The sequence below is a fragment of the Akebia trifoliata genome, unplaced genomic scaffold (assembly GCF_017979445.1).
Source record: "Akebia trifoliata isolate Shusen 1 unplaced genomic scaffold, ASM1797944v1 Contig01424_ERROPOS175436, whole genome shotgun sequence".
NCBI lineage: Eukaryota > Viridiplantae > Streptophyta > Magnoliopsida > Ranunculales > Lardizabalaceae > Akebia > Akebia trifoliata.
In genome coordinates, this window is record NW_028237695.1 from 8,454 (window position 1) to 13,989 (window position 5,536).

The window sequence follows — 5,536 nt, forward strand, 5'->3', positions numbered from 1 at the left end:
TTATGTAAAACTTTGCATGTATTAAAATGATTTAGAATGCTTACTTGTTCATGTTAGGATAAGGTTGTTGGCAAGAATTGTTTATTTCCATACTGGGTAACTATTGTTACTCACTCTTTCTTTCTCATTTTTTTAGTTCCATGTTCTGTACTTTACGAGACAGGTGTAAAGTAGCGTTAACAAGTGACGATCACTTGGTTGGTCAAATAAACTACCAAAGCTCATTACTTGGTTAGTATTGGGGCTATACCCCCTAACAGTGTCAATTCGTCTAGGTGGTATTATAAATTTTAGATTGAGGATTAGAACTTTTGTTAGAGTGAGAAGTTTTAGTAGAATCCTTTATATTATTTACTTCTTCCACACTTTAATCTACCTAATATTGTTAGATGTATATAAGCTTCCACTATTATTTATTTTATTATATATATGCAGGATATCATGTGTATGGTTTAACAGGTATTTAACACCTTGGAATGCGAATATAAATAGAGGAAACCATGCCAAAATTTCGAGGCGCCACCTAATACGTTGAGATTTGACATGGGGTTTTGTGTTAGTATTTCGTTTTTTATCGAAGAAGGAAAAGATAACATTGTCATCAAGATCTTCGCAAATCATCTGATCGTTTCGCACATCAGTCTCATCCAACTTCGATTTCTACGCAAATCACCTTGATTCCTACACTATGCACTTCGAATTCTATGATGTTCCTTCATTTTCAATAGCCACGATTTTGGTTGGGGGCTTACAATTTCTATTGGTAATAGTAGATTTGGAAATTTGCATTTAGGATTTTTATCAAAATGGCAATGTTATTTGAAAATGTAGATTTTTTTTCATTTATTTCAAAATTCAGGAAGACTATATGTGTTTGATGTGTTTTAATCGTGTTTTTAAACAATTGACATGTGGGTGGGATAGTGTATCGAAGAATCGATGAACAATCTAAAATATTAGAAGAAAATTCAATTTTCGTGTAGGCTATTCAGTGTTGTCGATAGTACTAGTGGTGCCATCGTTACTTGCAGCAAACCATTCTGGTTTTGCCATCGCTAGCTGCTGTTAGACCTGGTTTTGGCAGTTTGGTTCCGTCCATCTGCTAGGACCCTGGGTTAACCCAAATTTTTTGATTTTTGAACTAAAATAATAAAAATGAATTTTAAAGTTGAGAAATAATTTAATATTCAATGAAGTTATTTTGGTTGATAAATATTGGAAAATAAGTTGTGTTTGAAAAGTTGAAAAGTGTGAATATTGAGAAAAGGGGATTAAACGGTAAAATGCCAGAATCACACCCGAGGGGTGATGTCCTCATTTTATATTATGATGATATATATGGGTTGATTAACGGATATCCAGGGTTAATTTAGTTTCTGTATTCACCAGGTGACTTGCATGTTTATTTACGATTATGTGCTGTGTATTATTATCTATTTTAGAACATTAGGCCACAATTGCATAGTAAAAACTGGATACCCATTCTCAACTCTATAATATTAATTTCTTATTTGTTTAAAAAAAAATTATATATATATATATATATATAAGGTTAATTTAGTTTCTGTATTCACCAGGTGACTTGCATGTTTATTTACGATTATGTTCTGTGTATTATTATTTATTTTAGAACATTAGGCCACAATTGCATAGTAGAAACTGGATATGCATTCTCAACTCTATAATGTTAATTTCTTATTTGTTTACAAAAAAAAATGATATATATATATGGGAAGGGACCAGCGGACAAATTTTGGGACAAAGATCCATATAAATTATATGGATCGTTGGATCATGATAGATATAATGGCGTAGATCGGATTAAGAATTTAATAACCCACACATAGATTTTTCTCTCTTAAAAGTTTTAGAAATTATAAACACCTCCTCGAACAAATTAGATTTCTCTCTTCTCCTTCGTTTCGCCTTCTCTAACTCAAACCCTATCAGATTTCTCTCATCTCTTTGCAAAAACTGCGATCTAGAATCTCTTAGATCTATGTAAGGAAATTAAGGAGAAAGAGAGTGGTAGCCACGAAGGTAAAGGAGGTTCTCCTTCGACTCCACAATCGATCGATGGAGATGAAGATCGATATCGAAGCTACGAACGTTCCATCGATGAAGAACAAACTAAAATCTTAACCATCAAGGATTATCTAGAAGATCTCGATCAGGTCTGGTTTTGATCTTAGTTTCCCCTAAAAAAAATTCTTAATTTTCTTTTATTCAATTTTTAACTAAATTTCTATATCAGTCCGAAGATTCTCTGGTTAATCTTCTCCAAAATCTTGTTGACATGGATATTACATTTAAGGCTCTCAAGGTATAAATTTGAAATCGATTTCTCGATCTCGATCTCCTACGTTCATCCTTTTTATTACATTTTTTTGTTTTTGTTTTTTTAAATTCTAGAAAACAGATATAGGAAGGCATGTAAATCTTTTGAAATATTAGGTTTCTTATTTTACTCTCAAATTTTACTAAAATTGACTGATTTAAGCTCTGTTTCTTAGAATTCATTTCACAATGAAGATGAACTTAAATGATACGAAAGATTTACGTGAACGAAATCAAGGTGTAAGAGAACTTCATTCACTCTTAAGAGGGAAGGTTGGTGGGTACATTGTGTTTAAAGTTGTGGAGAAGGACATTATAGATGGAAAAGTAGATTTGTGCAAAGTAGATAATAGAACTCCCTATACACAATACATGAACTACCATCTCATCCTCGCATCGGCTTCTGGTTTGAGGTATAAAACAATGCATTTTTTTTCCTTCTAATTTTACTCTCACTATTATGAGTTTACTAAATTTTGATTAATTCCTTCATAGATATATTCTTGAAGGGAAGAAAACAATGAATCCATTCTTCTTGGTTTCTATGCTTGGAAGGAGTCTACAACATTACATGGAATACTTAGAACGATTGAGAAAAAAAATTTAACAAAGGAGATGGTTGATCTTAAAGGGGAGCTTCATGTTTCATTTGCAGATCTTTTGAGATGCTTGATGAGCTTAGAAGGGAACAAGAGGGGAAGATTTACGTCTACTACTTACTCTTACTCTATCTAACACCTATATATCTTACAAACACCTTGTGGAAGGCTTAAGGAATTCTCGTCGTCAGATTCAAACAAAAAATCATATACCCATCTAATACTCTTCATGAGATAAAAACAGGTATTTTTTAACAATAAATTAATTGTTCAAAAACTTCAAACCTTGATCCAATTCAACTTTAAGACTTGGTTCAATCTTTATTTGAGACTTGAAAGGTAGTCAAAGTCTTAATGGATTATAATTTTTCCTAATTGGGTATTTCTTTGCGAATCATACAGAAGATGGGTTTATGATCCATTGTAGACAATGGAAGTGCAATCAGAATCTGTGGAGGCGTGAAGGAGGGAGAAAACAGAGTCCAATACTTCTGATTAATGGGTACTCTATAGAGAATTTTTGGCTACCAACCGAACCAAAAGATTTGATTCGATCTTTATTAGAAAATGGGCATGAGGCATGGTTACTTCAACCAAGATTAAACCCTCTCTATCCTTCAAATGACTTCATGATCGAAGATATTGCAAAGTTCAACATCCCTGCTAGTAAAAATAAAAATGATTAAGAATATTTAACTTTAGAGTCTTAATTACCCAGTTGATCATCGTGAGCTATTCTCATCGATAACTATTTTTGTTGCAGCAATAAAAGATTGATAAGTTTAATGGGCCATACGTAAAAGTGCATGTGGTTGCACATTGTGTTGGAGGCTTGTCGATTCACATTGCTCTCATGGGTAGCCATGTCTTTATGAACCATATAACATCTCTGTGTTGTACTAACTCTTCTATGTTCTTCAAGCTCAACACCTTTTCTTTAGTTAAGATGAGGCTCCTTCTCATCCCGGTAAGTCTTCTACATGTCCCTCTCACAAACACACAAACATTTTGGTATTATGCATCGAAGGTTACACCTTTTTGGTCACGTTGTATCTAAGAGGGTGAGATTCCTCCCGTGTAGCGGAGTTGAACTCAAGAACCATTATCCCTACCTTTAAGAGTTCCTTGTATTGGCATTTGGTTATTGTTGTCAGAAATAGTGGTTACGACACACGCACTCTTGGGATAACATGCATTTTTATATGTTTTTACAAGTACATACATACATACGTAAAGAAATAACTAAGTCTGAATTTTCTGTCTCCAACCTACAGATCTCAATGAGGATACTAGGCAAAAACAGAGTTTTACCAATGTTCAAAAACCTCAAAGAGAAGTCGTCCTCGTTGCCTCGAGAACCAACTCTTTTCAAGGGTATGGTTCGAACTAATTTGGATCTTTTAGGCCTCTATTCTGACCAACAAATATGGGAGGTAAGACAAAACTGATTCTAATCTTCTAGTAATCATCATGTCAGACCTCTCATTCTCATTTGGGTTTGTCCAACAGTAAGTGATGAAGGAAACAATTGGAGTGCTGGGTAGTGCCAATTATTCAGCCTTGGAAAAGTACTACTTAAGAGAAATAGAATTGTTCTAGATGAAGCAACGGCGTCAATTGACTCGACAACAGATGCAATTCTACAGAGAGTTATTAGGCAGGAATTCTCAAATTGCACTGTGATAACCGTAGCTCACAGAGTTCCAACTGTTATAGATAGCGATGTGGTCATGGTCCTCTCATATGGTATGATACCTCTTATGATTAATTTTCATTTAAGAATTAATGCAATATTATTACATAAGTATTGGTGTATCAATATCTTTGTTAATCATAATTATGTCAGAATGGATTCAGATTTTGTGAGGATGGTCTCCAAAGTACAAACAATTCATAAGAAAATCTAATAGGATATTCATGTGGATGTTATTTGCGGGAGTAGAATAAGCATAGAGTAAGCCACAGTGAGTTGGTCTAGATGTATTCCTCATCCTTACACCGTGCCAGTATACCTACCGCAGCCACCTGTTCCAGAACGAAATGCTGACAAAACAACCAATTTTAGCTATACAGACAGATTTTAGAACATATCCAATGGAGGTTGCCATAAACAAAAATTTTCATTTTAAACTTGTGCAGATAGAAGGGTTTTCATTTTAAACTTGTCCTTAGTCCCTTTTTACTTGTTCAATATTTGCAGATCTTAGATGATACCTTCGCATCCCAGATGCAACAGTTGCTTCGAAATGCACTACAAGAGAAAGATCTTGAGCCACCCAGATCAATAATGGAAGTACGATCAGTGCTATGCAAGGATGCTGTGAATCACCCGAGTCCAACTACTTTCGTTAGACTTGACGCATATGTATATATACATCGACTTTTCCAAGTACAAGCTTGAGGAACTGAGAGAAACAGAAGTTACTGCTTTCTATAATATATGATTTTGGTTAGCTTTTGATACATTAATGAAAAGGATTGGGAACTAGCGACGTGGGAGAAACACCGGATGCTATAATATATGTTTTCGGTTGGATTTTGGGACACAAGTGAGATGGTACGTCATTTATCTGTAACTGGCAACATGGGCGTCCATACGA

At 34.3% G+C, this 5,536-nt stretch overlaps 1 long non-coding RNA gene across 3 annotated transcripts; it reads left to right on the plus strand.

Moving 5' to 3' along the window:
• The first annotated feature begins 1,909 nt into the window (after window positions 1-1,909).
• Window positions 1,910-5,265, plus strand: LOC147380397 (uncharacterized). 3 transcript variants are annotated; one of them, XR_015175353.1, is made up of 3 exons: window positions 1,910-2,174; window positions 2,255-2,323; window positions 5,137-5,265. It is a non-coding gene; the product is annotated as an uncharacterized LOC147380397 (long non-coding RNA). The 3 variants fall into 3 exon arrangements; XR_015175352.1 differs by lacking the exon at window positions 5,137-5,265 and adding an exon at window positions 2,514-2,690; XR_015175351.1 differs by lacking the exon at window positions 5,137-5,265 and adding an exon at window positions 2,413-2,441.
• The last annotated feature ends 271 nt before the right edge of the window (window positions 5,266-5,536 follow it).